Source organism: Rana temporaria, chromosome 8, assembly GCF_905171775.1.
Source record: "Rana temporaria chromosome 8, aRanTem1.1, whole genome shotgun sequence".
NCBI classification, from domain to species: Eukaryota; Metazoa; Chordata; class Amphibia; order Anura; family Ranidae; genus Rana; species Rana temporaria.
Window position 1 is genome coordinate 2,638,561 of NC_053496.1, and position 20,621 is coordinate 2,659,181.

The 20,621-nt window shown below is 51.6% G+C and overlaps 1 non-coding gene across 1 annotated transcript; it reads right to left on the reverse strand.

The window, feature by feature from the left end:
* Positions 1-14,598: 14,598 nt before the first annotated feature.
* TRNAR-UCU lies at positions 14,599-14,670 on the reverse strand. Its single transcript has one exon. It is a non-coding gene; the product is annotated as a tRNA-Arg (tRNA).
* Between the last annotated feature and the right edge of the window lie 5,951 nt (positions 14,671-20,621).

The following is a 20,621-nucleotide window of genomic DNA, read 5'->3' on the forward strand; positions in this document are numbered from 1 at the left end:
GATGGGTACATATGGGTGGCACTGATGGGTACATATGGGTGGCACTGATGGGTACATATGGGTGGCACAGATAGGTGGGCACTGGGCATGGATGGGCACTGAGAAGTGGCACTGATGGACACTGAGGGGTGGCACTTGTTTATTTACAATTTTTCCAATCAGTGCCCATGTTGCCAGTCAGTGCCCATTTGTGGGCACTGATTGGCATCTATTGTGCATATTTTTTACATGTGGATGGCCATGGGGGATGTACCTGGCCATCCACATCAGACGCGAGTGAGGAAGAGCCAATCAACGGCTCTTCCTGTTTACATCGTGATCAGCCGTGATTGGACACGGCTGATCACGTGGTAAAGAGCCGGAGGCTCTTTACCGAGATCGGAGATGCAGGGTGTCAGACTGACACCCCGCACCACCGATCGCCGCGCTGCGCGCCCCCACGGGCGCGCGTCGGCATGTTATCCTGCAGGACGTCAATAAACGTCCAGTCAGGATTTCACAACCACTTCCCTGATGTCAATCTCCTATTGACCGGGCGGGAAGTGGTTAATGTTTGGGGGTTCTAAGTAATTTTCAAGCAAAATAAAATGTTTTTAACCTGTAAACACCAAATCTCAGAAAGAGGCTCGGTCCTTAACCACTTGCCGACCGCGCACCGTCGTTATACGTCCACAAGGTGGCTCGGCTGGGCGAGAGCACGTAATATGACGTCCTCTCTCCCAGCCGCCACTAGGGGGCGCGTGCGCGCCGCCGGAGGCGCGCGCCCCCCGCTCGCCCCCGACTCCCATGCGTGTGCCCGGCGGGCGCGATCGCCGCCGGGCACACGCGATTGCTCATTACAGAGCGGGGAACGGGAGCTGTGTGTGTAAACACACAGCTCCCGGTCCTGTCAGCAGGGGAAATGCTGATCTTCTGTTCATACAATGTATGAACAGAGGATCAGTGTTTCCCCTAGTGAGGCCCCCCCCCCCCACAGTAAGAACACACCCAGGCATACTTAACCCCTTCCCCGCCCCCTAGTGTTAACCCCTTCACTGCCAGTGGCATTTTTATAGTAATCCAATGCATTTTTATAGCACTGATCGCTATAAAAATGCCAATGGTCCCAAAAATGTGTCAAAAGTGTCCGAAGTGTCCGCCATAATGTCGCAGTACCGAAAAAAAAATCGCTGATCGCCGCCATTACTAGTAAAAAAAATATAATAAAAATGACATAAAAATACCCCCTATTTTGTAAACGCTATAACTTTTGCGCAAACCAATCAATAAACGCTTATTGCGATTTTTTTTTACGAAAAATATGTAGAAGAAAACGTATCGGCCTAAACTGAGGAAAAAAAAATGTTTTTTTATATATTTTTGGGGGATATTTATTATAGCAAAATGTAAAAAATATTCATTTTTTTCAAAATTGTCGCTCTATTTTTGTTTAATAGCGCAAAAACTAAAAACCGCAGAGGTGATCAAATACCACCAAAAGAAAGATCTATTTGTGGGGAAAAAAGGACGCCAATTTTGTTTGGGAGCCACGTCGCACGACTGCGCAATTGTCTGTTAAAGCGTCGCAGTCCCGAATCGCAAAAAGTACTCTGGTCTTTGGGCAGCAATATGGTCCGGGGGGTAAGTGGTTAAGTGGTTAATGAATGCTTCTTATCCAGGTATAAATGTTAGCGGTACAATTTGGGCGCACATACTTATGTGTATCATGTTGGAATAATTGTGTTCTATCAATTGTTTTGATGATTTCTGTCGAGACCTTTTTTATTACATTACATTATATATACCGAGCGTCACTAAATGGCGGCCCGCGGTCCGGTTCCGGCCCGAGTGGCCATTCTACCCGGACCGCAGCCTCGCCAAGTAGTGTCCTCTCCCAGCAGGTAATCACACAGGACACGAAGCATGACCGCACTGGACAATGGGCGGGACTTTTTAAATTTAAAAAGTGGGTGATTGGTTGATAGGCGGCGGGGCGGTCCCAGCAATAAATCACTCACTTTTAATGGGAAAAGTCCCGCCCATTGTCCAGAGCGGCCACACTTCATGTCCTGTGTGAATAAGGTAGGTTTTCTGTGGGGAGGGGGGCTGTGCTGGGCAGGACAGGACAGGACAATGGTGGGGGAGTCAGTGTGTGATGGGGGGTCAGTGTGTGATGGGGGGGATCAGTCTGCAATGGGGGGGATCAGTCTGTGGTGGGGGGGATCAGTCAGCAATGGGGGGATTTGTCTGCAATAAGGGAGTCTGTCATGGGGGTGTCAGTCTGCAAGGGGGGGGCAGTGTGTGATGGGTGGGGGTCAGTCTGTGATGGAGGGTTCAGTCTGTGATTGGGGGGGTTGTGATTGTGGGGGGTTCAGTCTGTGATGGGGGTCTGTGATTGGGGGGGATCAGTATGGGGGGCAGTCTGCAATGAGGGGGGAGTCAGTCTGCGATGGGGGGGAGTCAGTCTGCGATGGGGGGGTCTGTGATTGTGGGGGGATCAGTCTGTGATTGGGGGGGGATCAGTCTGTGATGGGGTGGTCTGTGAATGTGGGGGGAGGTCAGTCTGTGATTGGGGGATCAGTCTGAGATAGGGGTTCTGTGATTTGGGACCAATCTGTGATGGGGGCTCTGTGATTTGGGGGGGTCAGTCTGTGATAGGGGATCTGTGGTGGGGAGTCTGGGGGGGGTCAGTCTGAGCTGGGGGTCTGTGATTTGGGGGGTTAGTCTGTGATTTTGGGGGGTCAGTCTGTGATAGGGGGTCTGTGATGAGGAGTCGGGGGGGTCAGTCTGTGATTGGGGGCCTGTGATGGGTCAGGTCAGTCTGTAATGAGGGGTCTGTGATTGTGGGGGGTTCAGTCTGTGATTGGGGGGATCAGTCTGTGATGGGGGGGGTCAGTTTGTGATGGGGGGGGGTCTGTGATTGGGGGGGATCAGTCTGTGATGGGGTGGTCTGTGATTGGGGGGGATCAGTCTGTGATGGTGTGGTCTGTGATTGGGGGGGATCAGTCTGTGATGGTGTGGTCTGTGATTGGGGGGATCAGTCTGTGATTGGGGGTCTGTGATGGGTCAGGTCAGTCTGTAATGAGAGGTCTGTGATTTGGGTGGTCGGTCTGTGATGGGATGGTCTGTGATGGGAGGGTCTGTGATGGGAGGGTCTGTGATGGGAGGGTCTGTGATGGGAGGGTCTGTGATGGGAGGGTCTGTGATGGGAGGGTCTGTGATGGGAGGGTCTGTGATAAGTCAGTCTGTGATGGGAGGGTCTGTGGTATGAGGGTCTGTGATGGGTCAGTCTGTGATGGGAGGGTCTGTGCTGGGAGGGTCTGTGATGGGAGGGTCTGTGGTATGAGGGTCTATGATGGGTCAGTCTGTGATGGGAGGGTCTGTGATGGGTCAGTCTGTGATGGGAGGGTCTGTGATGGGAGGGTCTGTGGTATGAGAGTCTATGATGGGCCAGTCTGTGATGGGAGGGTCTGTGATATGAGGGTCTGTGATGGGTCAGTCTGTGATGGGAGGGTCTGTGATATGAGGGTCTGTGATGGGTCAGTCTGTGATGGGAGGGTCGGTGATAAGTCAGTCTGTGATGGGAGGGTCTGTGGTATGAGGGTCTGTGATGGGAGGGTCTGTGATGGGAGGGTCTTTGATAAGTCAGTCTGTGATGGGAGGGTCTGTGGTATGAGGGTCTGTGATGGGTCAGTCTGTGATGGGAGGGTCTGTGATGGGAAGGTCTGTGGTATGAGGGTCTATGATGGGTCAGTCTGTGATGGGAGGGTCTGTGATGGTAGGGTCTGTGATGGGTCAGTCTGTGATGGGTCGGTCTGTGATGGGAGGGTCTGTGATAGGAGGGTCTGTGATATGAGGGTCTGTGATGGGTCAGTCTGTGATGGGTCAGTCTGTGATGGGAGGGTCTGTGCTGGGAGGGTCTGTGATGGGGGGGTCTGTGGTATGAGGGTCTATGATGGGTCAGTCTGTGATGGGAGGGTCTGTGATGGTAGGGTCTGTGATGGGTCAGTCTGTGATAGGAGGGTCTGTGATATGAGGGTCTGTGATAAGTCAGTCTGTGATGGGAGGGTCTGTGGTATGAGGGTCTGTGATGGGTCAGTCTGTGATGGGAGGGTCTGTGCTGGGAGGGTCTGTGATGGGAGGGTCTGTGGTATGAGGGTCTATGATGGGTCAGTCTGTGATGGGAGGGTCTGTGATGGGTCAGTCTGTGATGGGGGGGTCTGTGATGGGAGGGTCTGTGGTATGAGAGTCTATGATGGGCCAGTCTGTGATGGGAGGGTCTGTGATATGAGGGTCTGTGATGGGTCAGTCTGTGATGGGAGGGTCTGTGATATGAGGGTCTGTGATGGGTCAGTCTGTGATGGGAGGGTCGGTGATAAGTCAGTCTGTGATGGGAGGGTCTGTGGTATGAGGGTCTGTGATGGGAGGGTCTGTGATGGGAGGGTCTTTGATAAGTCAGTCTGTGATGGGAGGGTCTGTGGTATGAGGGTCTGTGATGGGTCAGTCTGTGATGGGAGGGTCTGTGATGGGAAGGTCTGTGGTATGAGGGTCTATGATGGGTCAGTCTGTGATGGGAGGGTCTGTGATGGTAGGGTCTGTGATGGGTCAGTCTGTGATGGGTCGGTCTGTGATGGGAGGGTCTGTGATAGGAGGGTCTGTGATATGAGGGTCTGTGATGGGTCAGTCTGTGATGGGTCAGTCTGTGATGGGAGGGTCTGTGCTGGGAGGGTCTGTGATGGGGGGGTCTGTGGTATGAGGGTCTATGATGGGTCAGTCTGTGATGGGAGGGTCTGTGATGGTAGGGTCTGTGATGGGTCAGTCTGTGATAGGAGGGTCTGTGATATGAGGGTCTGTGATGGGTCAGTCTGTGATGAGTCAGTCTGTGATGGGAGGGTCTGTGATGGGAGGGTCTGTGGTATGAGGGTCTGTGATGGGTCAGTCTGTGATGGGAGGGTCTGTGATGGGAGGGTCTGTGATGGGGGGGTCTGTGATGGGAGGGTCTGTGATGGGGGGGTCTGTGATGGGAGGGTCTGTGATGGGGGGGTCTGTGATGGGAGGGTCTGTGATGGGAGGGTCTGTGATGGGAGGGTCTGTGATGGGAGGGTCTGTGATGGGAGGGTCTGTGATGGGAGGGTCTGTGATGGGTCAGTCTGTGATGGGAGGGTCTGTGATGGTGGGGTCTGTGATGGGAGGGTCTGTGATGGGTCAGTCTGTGATAAGTCAGTCTGTGATAAGTCAGTCTGTGATGGGAGGGTCTGTGATGGGAGGGTCTGTGATGGGTCACCCTATACTATACTGACCATTATACTACACTGACCACTATACTATACTGACCAATATACTGACCACTACACTATACTGACCACTACACTATACTGACCACTATACTGACCACTATACTATACTAACCACTATACTATACTGACCACTACACTATACTGACCACTATACTATACTGACCACTATACTATACTGACCACTATACTATACTGACCACTACACTATACTGACCACTATACTATACTGACCACTACACTACACTGACTATACTATACTGACCACTATACTATACTGACCACTATACTATACTATACTGACCACTATACTATACTATACTGACCACTATACTATACTGACCACTACACTACACTGACCACTATACTATACTGACCACTATACTATACTGACCACTACACTACACTGACTATACTATACTGACCACTATACTATACTGACCACTACACTATACTGACCACTACACTACACTGACTATACTATACTGACCACTACACTATACTGACCACTACACTATACTGACACTGAGGGTCTGTGATGGGAGGGTCTGTGATGGGAGGGTCTGTGATGGGTCACCCTATACTATACTGACCATTATACTGACCACTGTAGTATACTGACCACTATACTATACTGACCTCTACACTATCCTACCTACAGTATTCCTATTTTGGGGACCATCGGGCCCCTTACAGGTGTAATGCCTGGACCACCCTGATGGCGGCCCTGGTCCCGTCTTACGTGGTGTACGTCGCCGCGCTTTAGACGGGCGGTATTTGGCCTGAACGTGTGTATGCAAGGCAGGCTTGAGAGGAATCCCGTCGGTGGAAAAAAAGTTTTTTTTTCCTGACGAAAAAAAACGGTGGTGTGTACGAGGCATTAGGGTCTCAAGAAATGAGATCGGATTATAGAAGGACTCTGAAGGGGACTCAGATGTATAGAAGGACTCTGAAGGGGACTCAGATGTATAGAAGGACTCTGAAGGGGACTCTGATGTATAGAAGGACTCTGAAGGGGACTCAGATGTATAGAAGGATTCTGAAGGGGACTCAGATGTATAGAAGGATTCTGAAGGGGACTCAGATGTATAGAAGGACTCTGAAGGGGACTCAGATGTATAGAAGGACTCTGAAGGGGACTCGGATGTATAGAAGGATTCTGAAGGGGACTCTGATGTATAGAAGGACTCTGAAGGGGACTCAGGTGTATAGGAGGACTCTGAAGGGGACTCAGATGTATAGAAGGACTCTGAAGGGGACTCAGATGTAGAGAAGGACTTTGAAGGGGACTCTGATGTATAGAAGGACTCTGAAGGGGACTCAGATGTATAGAAGGATTCTGAAGGGGACTCCGATGTATAGAAGGACTCTGAAGGGGACTCAGATGTATAGGAGGACTCTGAAGGGGACTCGCATGTAGAGAAGGACTTTGAAGGGGACTCTGATGTATAGAAGGACTCTGAAGGGGACTCAGATGTATAGAAGGACTCTGAAGGGGACTCCGATGTATAGAAGGATTCTGAAGGGGACTCCGATGTATAGAAGGGCTCTGAAGGGGACTCGGATGTATAGAAGGACTCTGAAGGGGACTCGGATGTATAGAAGGACTCTGAAGGGGACTCTGATGTATAGAAGTATTCTGAAGGGGACTCAGATGTATAGAAGGACTCTGAAGGGGACTCGGATGTATATAATGACTCTGAAGGGGACTCGGATGTATAGAAGGACTCTGAAGGGGACTCAGATGTATAGAAGGACTCTGAAGGGGACTCAGATGTATAGAAGGACTCTGAAGGGGACACCGATGTATAGAAGGACTCTGAAGGGGACTCAGATGTATAGAAGGACTCTGAAGGGGACTCAGATGTATAGAAGGACTCTGAAGGGGACTCAGATGTATAGAAGGACTCTGAAGGGGACTCCGATGTATAGGATGACTCTGAAGGGGACTCAGATGTATAGAAGGACTCTGAAGGGGACTCGGGTGTATAGAAGGACTCTGAAGGGGACTCAGATGTATAGAAGGATTCTGAAGGGGACTCAGATGTATAGGAGGACTCTGAAGGGGACTCAGATGTATAGAAGGACTCTGAAGGGGACTCCGATGTATAGGATGACTCTGAAGGGGACTCAGATGTATAGAAGGACTCTGAAGGGGACTCGGGTGTATAGAAGGACTCTGAAGGGGACTCAGATGTATAGAAGGATTCTGAAGGGGACTCAGATGTATAGGAGGACTCTGAAGGGGACTCGGATGTATAGAAGGACTCTGAAGGGGACTCGGATGTATAGAAGGATTCTGAAGGGGACTCAGATGTATAGAAGGACTCTGAAGGGGACTCCGATGTATAGAAGGACTCTGAAGGGGACTCAGATGTATAGAAGGACTCTGAAGGGGACTCAGATGTATAGAAGAACTCTGAAGGGGACTCAGATGTATAGAAGGATTCTGAAGGGGACTCAGATGTATAGAAGGACTCTGAAGGGGACTCTGATGTATAGAAGGACTCTGAAGGGGACTCTGATGTATAGAGGGACTCTGAAGGGGACTCAGATGTATAGAAGGACTCTGAAGGGGACTCCGATGTATAGAGGGACTCTGAAGGGGACTCAGGTGTATAGGAGGACTCTGAAGGGGACTCTGATGTATAGAAGGACTCTGAAGGGGACTCAGATGTATAGAAGGACTCTGAAGGGGACTCAGATGTATAGAAGGACTCTGAAGGGGACTCAGATGTATAGAAGGGCTCTGAAGGGGACTCCGATGTATAGGATGACTCTGAAGGGGACTCAGATGTATAGAAGGACTCTGAAGGGGACTCCGATGTATAGGATGACTCTGAAGGGGACTCAGATGTATAGAAGGACTCTGAAGGGGACTCAGATGTATAGAAGGACTCTGAAGGGGACTCAGATGTATAGAAGGACTCTGAAGGGGACTCAGATGTATAGAAGGGCTCTGAAGGGGACTCCGATGTATAGGATGACTCTGAAGGGGACTCAGATGTATAGAAGGGCTCTGAAGGGGACTCCGATGTATAGGATGACTCTGAAGGGGACTCGGATGTATAGAAGGATTCTGAAGGGGACTCTGATGTATAGAAGGACTCTGAAGGGGACTCAGGTGTATAGGAGGACTCTGAAGGGGACTCAGATGTATAGAAGGACTCTGAAGGGGACTCAGGTGTATAGGAGGACTCTGAAGGGGACTCAGATGTATAGGACTCTGAAGGGGACTCAGGTGTATAGGAGGACTCTGAAGGGGACTCAGATGTATAGAAGGATTCTGAAGGGGACTCCGATGTATAGAAGGACTCTGAAGGAGACTCGGATGTATAGAAGGACTCTGAAGGGGACTCGGATGTATAGAAGGACTCTGAAGGGGACTCCGATGTATAGAAGAACTCTGAAGGGGACTCCGATGTATAGAAGAACTCTGAAGGGGACTCAGGTGTATAGGAGGACTCTGAAGGGGACTCAGATGTATAGAAGGACTCTGAAGGGGACTCGGATGTATAGAAGGATTCTGAAGGGGACTCTGATGTATAGAAGGACTCTGAAGGGGACTCAGGTGTATAGGAGGACTCTGAAGGGGACTCAGATGTATAGAAGGATTCTGAAGGGGACTCAGGTGTATAGGAGGACTCTGAAGGGGACTCAGATGTATAGGACTCTGAAGGGGACTCAGATGTATAGAAGGACTCTGAAGGGGACTCAGGTGTATAGGAGGACTCTGAAGGGGACTCAGATGTATAGAAGGACTCTGAAGGGGACTCAGATGTATTGAAGGAATCTGAAGGGGACTCAGATGTATAGAAGGACTCTGAAGGGGACTCGGATGTATAGAAGGATTCTGAAGGGGACTCAGATGTATAGAAGGACTCTGAAGGGGACTCAGATGTATAGAAGGACTCTGAAGGGGACTCGGATGTATAGAAGGATTCTGAAGGGGACTCTGATGTATAGAAGGACTCTGAAGGGGACTCAGGTGTATAGGAGGACTCTGAAGGGGACTCAGATGTATAGGACTCTGAAGGGGACTCAGATGTATAGAAGGACTCTGAAGGGGACTCAGGTGTATAGGAGGACTCTGAAGGGGACTCTGATGTATAGAAGGACTCTGAAGGGGACTCCGATGTATAGAAGGATTCTGAAGGGGACTCAGATGTATAGAAGGATTCTGAAGGGGACTCTGATGTATAGAATGACTCTGAAGGGGACTCAGATGTATAGAAGAACTCTGAAGGGGACTCAGATGTATAGAAGGACTCTGAAGGGGACTCAGATGTATAGAAGGACTCTGAAGGGGACTCCGATGTATAGAAGGACTCTGAAGGGGACTCAGATGTATAGAAGGACTCTGAAGGGGACTCAGATGTATAGAAGGACTCTGAAGGGGACTCAGATGTATAGAAGGACTCTGAAGGGGACTCGGATGTATAGAAGGATTCTGAAGGGGACTCTGATGTATAGAAGGACTCTGAAGGGGACTCAGGTGTATAGGAGGACTCTGAAGGGGACTCAGATGTATAGGACTCTGAAGGGGACTCAGATGTATAGAAGGACTCTGAAGGGGACTCAGGTGTATAGGAGGACTCTGAAGGGGACTCTGATGTATAGAAGGACTCTGAAGGGGACTCCGATGTATAGAAGGATTCTGAAGGGGACTCAGATGTATAGAAGGATTCTGAAGGGGACTCAGATGTATAGAAGGATTCTGAAGGGGACTCAGATGTATAGAAGGATTCTGAAGGGGACTCCGATGTATAGAAGGACTCTGAAGGGGACTCTGATGTATAGAATGACTCTGAAGGGGACTCAGATGTATAGAAGAACTCTGAAGGGGACTCGGATGTATAGAAGGACTCTGAAGGGGACTCATATGTATAGAAGGACTCTGAAGGGGACTCATATGTATAGAAGGGCTCCTCTGGTATAAAATATAAAAACCTAAAGCCGCAGTCACATGACCATCCTCCCCTCTTCTGGTTACTTCCTGGGGTCCTCTCTCATGTGTCCTCACCACTGCCTGTGGTCACATGACCATCCTCCCCTCTTCTGTTTACTTCCTGGGGTCCTCTCTCAGGTGTCCTCACCACTGCCTGTGGTCACATGACCATCCTCCCCTCTTCTGTTTACTTCCTGGGGTCCTCTCTCAGGTGTCCTCACCACTGCCTGTGGTCACATGACCATCCTCCCCTCTTCTGTTTACTTCCTGGGGTCCTCTCTCAGGTGTCCTCATCACTGCCTGTGGTCACATGACCATCCTCCCCTCTTCTGTTTACTTCCTGGGGTCATCTCTCAGGTGTCCTCACCACTGCCTGTGGTCACATGACCATCCTCCCCTCTTCTGGTTACTTCCTGGGGTCCTCTCTCAGGTGTCCTCATCACTGCCTGTGGTCACATGACCATCCTCCCCTCTTCTGGTTACTTCCTGGGGTCCTCTCTCATGTGTCCTCACCACTGCCTGTGGTCACATGACCATCCTCCCCTCTTCTGGTTACTTCCTGGGGTCCTCTCTCAGGTGTCCTCATCACTGCCTGTGGTCACATGACCATCCTCCCCTCTTCTGTTTACTTCCTGGGGTCATCTCTCAGGTGTCCTCACCACTGCCTGTGGTCACATGACCATCCTCCTAGGGTGACCACATTTCCAAACTGCCATTCAGGGGCCCCCCCCCCCCCCCCTAAAAAATATATGTTTTTTTACATATTTTTGGGGGGCAGGGGCGTATCATGAAATCAGCGGGCACGTGTGCAAGATCAAAAGAGGGCCCTAGGCCCCATCAAATGCAGCCACTGTTCCCCATCAAATGCCACTACTGTGCCCCATCAAATGCTGCCAGTGTGTCCAGCAATTGTTGCTACTGTGCCCAATCTGATGCTGCCAGTGTGCCCATGAAATGTTGCTACTGTGCCCCATCAGATTCTGCCAGTGTGCCTATCAATTGCCGCTACTGTGCCCATCAGATCAGATGCTGCCAGTGTGCCGATTAATTGTCACTACTGTGCCCCATCAAATGCTGCCAGTGTGCCCATGAATTGTCGCTACTGTGCCCCCATCAGATGCTGCCAGTGTGCCCAGCAATTGCCAACAGTGTGCCCCATCAGATGCTGCCAGTGTGCCGATCAATTGACGCTACTGTGCCCCATCAGATGCTGCCAGTGTGCCCATGATTTGCCACTACTGTGCCCCCATCAGATGCTGGCAGTGTGCCCATGATTTGTCGCTACTGTGCCCCCATCAGATGCTGCCAGTGTGCCCATTAATTGTCGCTACTGTGCCCCATCAGATTCTGCCAGTGTGCCTATCAATTGCCGCTACTGTGCCCATCAGATCAGATGCTGCCAGTGTGCCGATTAGTTGTCACTACGGTGCCCCATCAAATGCTGCCAGTGTGCCCATGAATTGTCGCTACAGTGCCCAATCAAATGCTGCCAGTGTGCCCATGAATTGTCACTACTGTGCCCCATCAGATGCTGCCAGACAGTGTCAATTGCCCCTATTTGCTCACCTTTTAAGATGATGATATGGATGAAGTCTGCATCTGTTGGTGGTGGGGCAGGGCAGTCTTCAGCCAGCGCCGGGCGGTCTTCTCTAACTCAGACAGGAGGGGACTCAGGAGTCTCAGGCGGAGGCAGTAAGTCGGGCCGCTCGGGCGGGAGGAGGAGGAGCCAGGCCTGCAATTTACAACAGTGCACCGAGTTGCCCACTTGCCCTGCGGCAGCGGGAGGTCGCGGGACGGACGGTGGTGGCCTGCGCTGGGCTGGGCAGTGGGTTGGAGCATGGAGCAGTGGAGGCGGAGCGTGGTGGAAGAGGTCTGCGCCGCGGTAGTGCTGAGCTGCTCTCTCTGTAAAGAACCGCGGCTGAAGGAGGAGAGGAGGAGGAGGTGGGGGTGGAGTCAGAGAGAGAGAGCTGGGCACGGTCACGGTGACGTCACTGGTTGCTACAAGCGGGGCGGCCTTAGCAACCAGTGACTGTAATTACAGTGGCACTGACTGCGGCAGTGAGTGTGGCAGCCGGCAGGCAGTCCAACGTGTTTGATACTTTGATTCCGGGATACTCTATTGTCCCGGATTGAAGGCTACCGGGACACGGGACAACATTTTCAATTACGGGACGATCCCGGGCAAACCGGGACACGTGGTCACCCTACATCCTCCCCTCTTCTGGTTACTTCCTGGGGTCCTCTCTCAGGTGTCCTCATCACTGCCTGTGGTCACATGACCATCCTCCCCTCTTCTGTTTACTTCCTGGGGTCATCTCTCAGGTGTCCTCACCACTGCCTGTGGTCACATGACCATCCTCCCCTCTTCTGTTTACTTCCTGGGGTCCTCTCTCAGGTGTCCTCACCACTGCCTGTGGTCACATGACCATCCTCCCCTCTTCTGGTTACTTCCTGGGGTCCTCTCTCAGGTGTCCTCATCACTGCCTGTGGTCACATGACCATCCTCCCCTCTTCTGGTTACTTCCTGGGGTCCTCTCTCATGTGTCCTCACCACTGCCTGTGGTCACATGACCATAGGGTGACCACCTTTCCAAACTACAATTCAGGGACACCCCCCCCCCCCTTCCCAAAAATCAGCTTGTGGTGTAACGAATCACAGCACAGTGATTGGACACAAGAGGCGGGATTTATGATTTCTCCAATCACAAGCTGGGGGCAGGGATTGTGCTCCTCCAGGCATTCCAGGCCAGGACAAGTACTGTCAGTGAGTAAAGCGGTGATGTGGCGGCCTTTTTTTTGGGGGCATCAGATTGGCCCGGGGGGAAGGGGCTGTGTCAGTTTCATTCCGGGACACTGTATTGTCCTGGAATGAAGGTGCCCGGGACAAACCTGCAAAATGCGGGACTGTCTCGGGCAATACACAGATTCGTGAATGTCGCCTCCGCCCACTATTCAGATGGCCGGCCCCCTGGCGAACGCCGCCCATCTGAATAACGGCAGCTGGTTGGCTGTGGAAGTGTCTGTCAGAGCCAGCCGGCTCTGATAGGCTTTCCAATTACAGCCTGAGGGCTCTAATCAGCTTCCAAATAGTTAACCAGGGGATGCAGGGGGTGTGCGTTCCCTGGTTAGCACTGACAGGCGTCTCAGCCGATCAGGTCCACCGGTTCTGGTTACCGGTAACCTGATTGGCTGAAGCGACATCGAGGGCGGGACTACTTGTGAAGGAGGATCCGAGGATGGCTGACCGAGAAAGGTAAGTGCCGGGGGGGGGGGGGGGGGGCGACGTCAATCTGGCGCCATTTTAGTGGCAAACTGGCAGCAATTGATGGGTACAGTGGCGACAGTGGCATGGGAAAGTGGCTGCGTTTGGCATGGCACAGTGGCGACAATTGATGGGCACAGTGGTGACAATTGATGGCACAGTGGCTGTGTTTGGCATGGCACAGTGGCAACAATTGATGGGCACATTGGTGACAATGGCATGGCACAGTGGCGACAATTGATGGGCACAGTGGTGACAATTGATGGCACAGTGGCTGCGTTTAGCATGGCACAGTGGCGACAATGGCATGGCACAGTGGCTGTGTTTGGCATGGCACAGTGGCGACAATTGATGGGCACATTGGTGACAATGGCATGGGAAAGTGGCTGCGTTTGGCATGGCACAGTGGCGACAATTGATGGGCACAGTGGTGACAATTGATGGCACAGTGGCTGTGTTTGGCATGGCACAGTGGCGACAATTGATGGGCACATTGGCGACAATGGCATGGCACAGTGGCTGTGTTTAGTATGGCACAGTGGCGACAATTGATGGGCCTATTGGCGACAATGGCATGGCACAGTGGTGACAATTCATGGCACAGTGGCTGCGTTTGGAATGGCACAGTGCCGACAATTGATGGGCACAGTGGCTGCGTTTGGCATGGCACAGTGGCGACAATTGATGGGCACAGTGGCTGCGTTTGGCATGGCACAGTGGTGACAATTTTATGGCACAGTGGCTGCAATTGATGTTTTTTTTTTGTTTGCACCCCCCCAAAAAAATTGAGCACCAACCGCCGCTGCCCGCGCTCCATTATTATGTGTATGGCGTTGGAATAATTGTATCGAGTGTTTTGATGATTTCTGTGGAGACCTTTTTTATTACATTACATTATATAGACCTTCTCTACCCATTCCTATGTAAGTACGCCCTTTGTAATGATACAAGTATTCTGCTCATTGGTCGGTCTCATTTCATAGTGAGCTTCATATAAAGTCCCACAAATCTCTTTCCTTTCTCATATATACTCAACACTTAATCTGTATAACACCCCCCCCCCCCCTTCCCGGGGACTCAATACACTTAGAAGGTGAGGAAGCCATCTTGGCGACTGCGTTGGCCGGGAATCGAACCCAGGTCTTCTGCTTAGAAAGCAGCTGTGCTAACCACTGCACCACCAACGCAAAGGTAGCATGTCTTTAGTGTGGGAGGAAACCGGAGAACCCAGAGGAAACCCACGCAAGCACAGGGAGAACATGCAAACTCCATGCAGATAGTGTCCTGGTCAGGATTTGAACCAAGGACCCCAGTGCTGCAAGGCTAACCACTAAGCCTCTGTGCTGCCCATATGCGGCCTCTGTACTCTAAGGCCCACCCCCGCTGAGCGGGGTACATCAGTGATGTCCAATAGAGATCAGAGATGATGGAAAGAAAGAAAGAGGGAACTCCATGCAGATAGTGTCTCGGTCAGGATTTGATCCAAGGACCCCAGTGCTGCAAGGCTAAACACTTAGGCCCGGATTCACAAAGCACTTGCGCCGACGTATCTCGAGTTACGCCGCGTAAGTGCAAATATGCGCCGTCGTATCTCTGCGCCGTGCCCACAAAACTAAGATACGCCTGAAAATAGGCTTCATCCGACCGACGTAACTTGCCTACGCCGGCGTAGAGTGGGCGCATATTTACGCTGGACGCATTTGGCGCTCCCATTGATTTTCTATTCACATATGCAAATGAGGGAGATACGGCGATTCCCGAACGTACGTCCGTCCGACGCAGTGCGCGTAAAGTTATACGTCCGGCGTAAAGTTCTGCCCCATAAAGGAGGTGTAACTCAGCAGCATCCATGCAAAGGGCTGCACCAGGGAACACAAGCCGACGTATTTTACGTCGTTTACGTAGGACGTGAATAGGACTGGGCGTAGGTTACGTTCACGCCGTAGGCAGTGATCCGGCGTATCTTAGGAAGTTGTTCCGACATGATTGTGAGCATGCGCACTGGGAATGCGTCCACGGGACGGCGCATGCGCAGTTGGCGATACGTATCTGTCTGGCGCTCGGCACATCATTTGCATGGGGTCACGCCTCATTAGCATGGCTCACACCCACTTCCACCTACGCCGACTTACGCCTTGGAAACCCAGCGCAGATTTGGAAGCACCGGCTTTGTGAATTCAGTGCTTGCCTCTCTGCGCTGCGTCGGCGTAGCATAAAGGAGATACGATACGGCGGCATTAAATATGCGCCAGTGTCTGTGAATCCGGGCCTAAGCCTCTGTGCTGCCCATATACGGTCTCTGTTCTATAGGGCCCGCCCCCGCTGAGCGGGGTACATTAGTGATGTCCAATAGAGCTCAGAGATGATGGAAAGAAATAAAGAGAGAAGGAAAAAAGAAAGAGAGTAGCATGTCTTTTATAGTGTGAGAGGAAACAGGAGAATCCGGAGGAAACCCACGCAAGCACAGGGAGAACATGCAAACTCCAAGCAGATAGTGTCCTGGTCAGGATTTGAACCAAGGACCCCAGTGCTGCAAGGCTAACCACTAAGCCCCTGTGCTGCCCATATGCGGCCTCTGTACTCTAAGGCCCGCCCCCACTGAGCAGGGTACATCAGTGATGTCCAATAGAGATCAGAGATGATGGAAAGAAAGAAAGAGGGAAAGAAAGAGAGTAGCATGTCTTTTATAGTGTGGGAGGAAACCGGAGATCCCGGAGGAAACCCACGCAAGCACAGGGAGAACATGCAAACTCCATGCAGATAGTGTCCCGGTCAGGATTTGAACCAAGGACCCCAGTGCTGCAAGGCTAAACACTAAGGCCCAGATTCACGTACAGCGGCGTATCTTTGAGCGGGCGTAACTTATCCTATTTACGTTACGCCTCCGCAACTTAGACGGGCAAGTGCAGTATTCTCAAAACACTTGCTCCGTAAGTTGCGGCGGCGTAGGGTAAATAGGCCAGCGTAAGCCCGCGCAATTCAAATGTGGAAGATGTGGGCGTGTGTTATGTAAATGTTATGTGACCCCACGTAAATGACGCTTTTTACAAACGGCGCATGCGCCGTCCGTGGACATATCCCAGTGTGCATTGCTCCAAAGTACGCCGCAAGGACGTCATTGGTTTCGACGTGAACGTAAATGACGTCCAGCCCCATTCACGGACGACTTACGCAAACAACGTAAAATGTTCTAAATTCGATGCGGGAACGACGTCCATACTTAAAGTGGGGGTTCACCCTTAGAGGGCACTTTTCCCCCTAAATTCCTGCTCGTTATTACTAGGGGAATCGGCTATTTATTTTAAAATATGTGCAGTACTTACCCGTTTACGAGATGCATCCTCTCCGTCGCTTCCGGGTATGGGCTTCGGGAATGGGCGTTCCTTCTTGATTGACAGTCTTCCGAGAGGCTTCCGACGGTCGCATCCATCGCGTCACGATTTTCCGAAAGAAGCCGAACGTCGGTGCGCAGGCGCAGTATAGAGCCGCACCGACGTTCGGCTTCTTTCGGGAAATCGTGACGCGATGGATGCGACCGTCGGAAGCCTCTCGGAAGGTTGTCAATTAAGAAGGAACGTCCGCTCCCGAAGACCCATACCCGGAAGCGACGGAAGAAGATGCAGCTCGAAAACGGGTAAGTACGGATTATATTTTACTACAAATAGCCGATTCCCCTAGACCGAACGAGCAGGAAGCTAAGGGGATAAAAAAAATTTTTTTACAAATGGGTGAACTCCCGCTTTTTATTATTGGTACGCCTCAATACAGCAGGGGTAACTTTATGCCGGAAAAAGCCTAACGTAAACGGCGTATCTGTACTGCGTCGGCCGGGCGTACGTTGGTGAATTCGCGTATCTAGCTGATTGACATATTTCTAGGCGTAAATCAGCGCACACGCCCCTAGCGGCCAGCGTAAATATGCGGTTAAGATACGACGGCGTAAGAGACTTACGCCGGTCGGATCTAATAGAGATCTATGCGTAACTGATTCTAAGAATCAGGCGCATAGATACGACCGCTCAGAGTCAACGGCGTATCTCCTTTGAGAATCCGGGCCTAAGCCTCTGTGCTGCCCATATACGGCCTCTGTTCTATAAGGCCCGCCCCCGCTGAGCGGGGTACATCCGTGATGTCCAATAGAGATCAGAGATGATGGAAAGAAAGAAAGAGAGAAGGAAAATAGAAAGAGAGTAGCATGTCTTTAGTGTGGGAGGAAACCGGAGATCCCGGAGGAAACCCACGCAAGCACAGGGAGAACATGCAAACTCCATGCAGATAGTGTCCTGGTCAGGATTTGAACCAAGGACTCCAGTGCTGCAAGGCTAAACACTAAGCCTCTGTGCTGCCCTGTGGTGTATTTAGGTTTTGTGCTGCCCTAGGCCTGACTAAACTTGTGCCACCCCTAATTTAAATATGATCCACCCCTTGCTGTCAAGGTACACCCCCTTCCTGTTTAAGACCTACCCTTAAATATTCCAGTGGGGACACTACTTGTGAGGGCCTTGGGGATGGGGGGGGAGGGGAGGGATTCCCTTAAAAAAAAAAAAACCTGCAAGGCATAATGAGCTAGTATGACTAGCATACTAGCTCATTATCAATTACTTACCTTAGATCGAAGCCCCCGGCAGTGATCCTCGGGCACGTCCTCCATCGCCGCCATGATACCCGCGGAACGGCATGCGCACATTCAGGAGCCGCCGCGCTCAGTGCGCCTGTGACATCCGCACCCACTTTTCTGCACATATCTCCATGTTGCCAGTCAGTGCCCATTTGTGGGCACTGATTGGCATCTTTTTTTTTTTTTTGTTACTGCCTTTTTTTTTTTTTGCCCCTTTTTTTCCCTTCCCTGGTTGTCCAGTGTGGCGATCCGAGGGGGGGCTGCACTGATAAACAATCAGCGCGAACCCCCCCCCTGTCAGGAGAGCCGCCGATCGGCTGTTCTTTACTCGCGAGTGAGGAAGAGCCGATCAGCGGCTCTTCCTGTTTACATCGTGATCAGCCGTGGTTGGACACTGCTGATCACGTGGTACAGAGTCTCCGCCGGAGGCTCTTTATCGAGATCGGAGATGCAGGGTGTCAGACTGACAACCCGCATCACCGATCGCCGCGCTGCGCGCCACCCCACGGGCGTGCGCGGCATGAAATCCTGCAGGACGTCCATAGACGTCCAGTCAGGGTTTCACAACCACTTCCCGGACGTCAATCCTCTATGGAGCGGGCGGGAAGTGGTTAATATATAGAAAGAATTCCCTGTATATTTTGTGAGGAGAGGGGTAGATTCAGGTACCGCTGCGCACTTCTTACGGAGGCGCAGCGTACCGTTTTTGCCCTGCGCCCCCGCAAATTATCTGCGCTACGCTTCATTCACGAAGCAGTAGCCACGTAATTTGCGTGGGCGCTCCTCAAAAATGCCCGGCGTAAGCGTGCGTAATTTAAATGGTCCCGTAGGGGGCCTGGATCATTTAAATTAGGCGCGTTCCCGCGCCGAACGTAGTGCGCATGCTCCGTCGGGAAACTTTCCCGACGTGCATTGCGGCAAATGACGTCGCAAAGACATCATTTGCTTCAAAGTGAACGTAAATGACGTCCAGCGCCATTCACGATTCACTTACGCAAACAACGTAAAATTTAAACTTCGCGACGCGGGAACGACGGGTATACGTAGCAACGTAGCTAATAGCAGGAGCAGCCTTAGGCGAAACCCGACGAACGCAAGCGACGTAAACTGCGTACACAGGGCTCGCGTAGGGTAGTGAATCGGCGTTAGTATGCAATTAGTATACATTTATTTGCATACAATACGCTGACCACTACGGGAACGCCCCCTAGCGGCCATCGCAAGAATGCAGCCTACGATATGACTGGCGTAAGAGCCTTATGCCATCATATCTTAGGCTGCCGTCGGCGTATCGAGGTTCCTGAATCAGGAGCATTCGTTACGCCGGCACAAGTAAGCAATTGCGCTGTGTAACTATGGTTACGCAGACGCAATTGCTCTCTGAATCTGGGCCAGAATGTGTGGGAATAGAACATTTATTAAAAATGGATATAAAATCCCCTGAGAATGGGATCTCTTTTCCTAGTAAAGGGGAATGCTTCATTGCAGGATTTAATCGTATTTCCTGTTCTTGGGGTGAAGCTAGAAGACCCCCGATGTCTCCATTGTTGTCACTGCGGTCACATAAGGTAAGGTGACCAGATTTTTAAAATGAAATCCGGGGACATTTTTTTTCTTTACTAGTAATGGCGGCAATCAGCGACTCCCTGCCCGTCGCCGCCGCCTCACAGCCTCTCAAGTCTTCCTCTCTGGGCCCCGGCTACTACTGGGTGGGGAGCGGAGGAAGATCACTCCGCCAGGGAAGGCAAGGAGATAGGCAGGTGGCTGGCCGGGACGTGAGCCAAGGCAGAAGAACATGCGGGCGGAGCTGAATGGGCATGCCCCCGAAAATGAAGAAATATTCCCTCCGCTCCGACCAGCACATGATCCTCAGAAAGGGGCACAGATAATGGGAAAAATACAACCCCCCCCCCTATGCTAGTAGGAGAGGCGGAGCGCGGGGGGGGGGGGGGTGTAATTCTCATTTTTTTTATTTTAATTCTGCACTGATTGTCTTTGAAATTGCCCCTGCCCCCTATTAAATCCAATCTGGGGACAAAACCAGGGACAGACTCCTCAATCAGGGGACTGTCCCCTGAAACTGGGGATGTCTGGTCACCCTAACATAAGGGGCTTGTCAGTACATACCTATATACATGGTTAGGACACATGTTAATACATCAACACCTATTACTAGGGGTGCAACGGATCGTCATTGATCTGTGATCCGAACGGGTCAACGTCCACAGATCGGCACACCACGCGATCCGCGGAGTGAGCCCATAGGAAAGGCCGCGACTTCGGCCTTGCTCCGGAGCAGCGGCCATCTTGGTACCCCCGGCGGCGGCCTAGGTGAGCTCCCCGGAGTGGCATGCTGATGGGGGAGATGTGGACATTACAGTGGTAGTGGGGGAGATGTGGACATTACGTGGGGGAGATGGACAAGTGGACATTACAGTGGGGGAGATGGACATATGGACATTACAGTGGGGGAGATGGACATGTGGACATTACAGTGGGGGAGGTGGACATGTGGACATT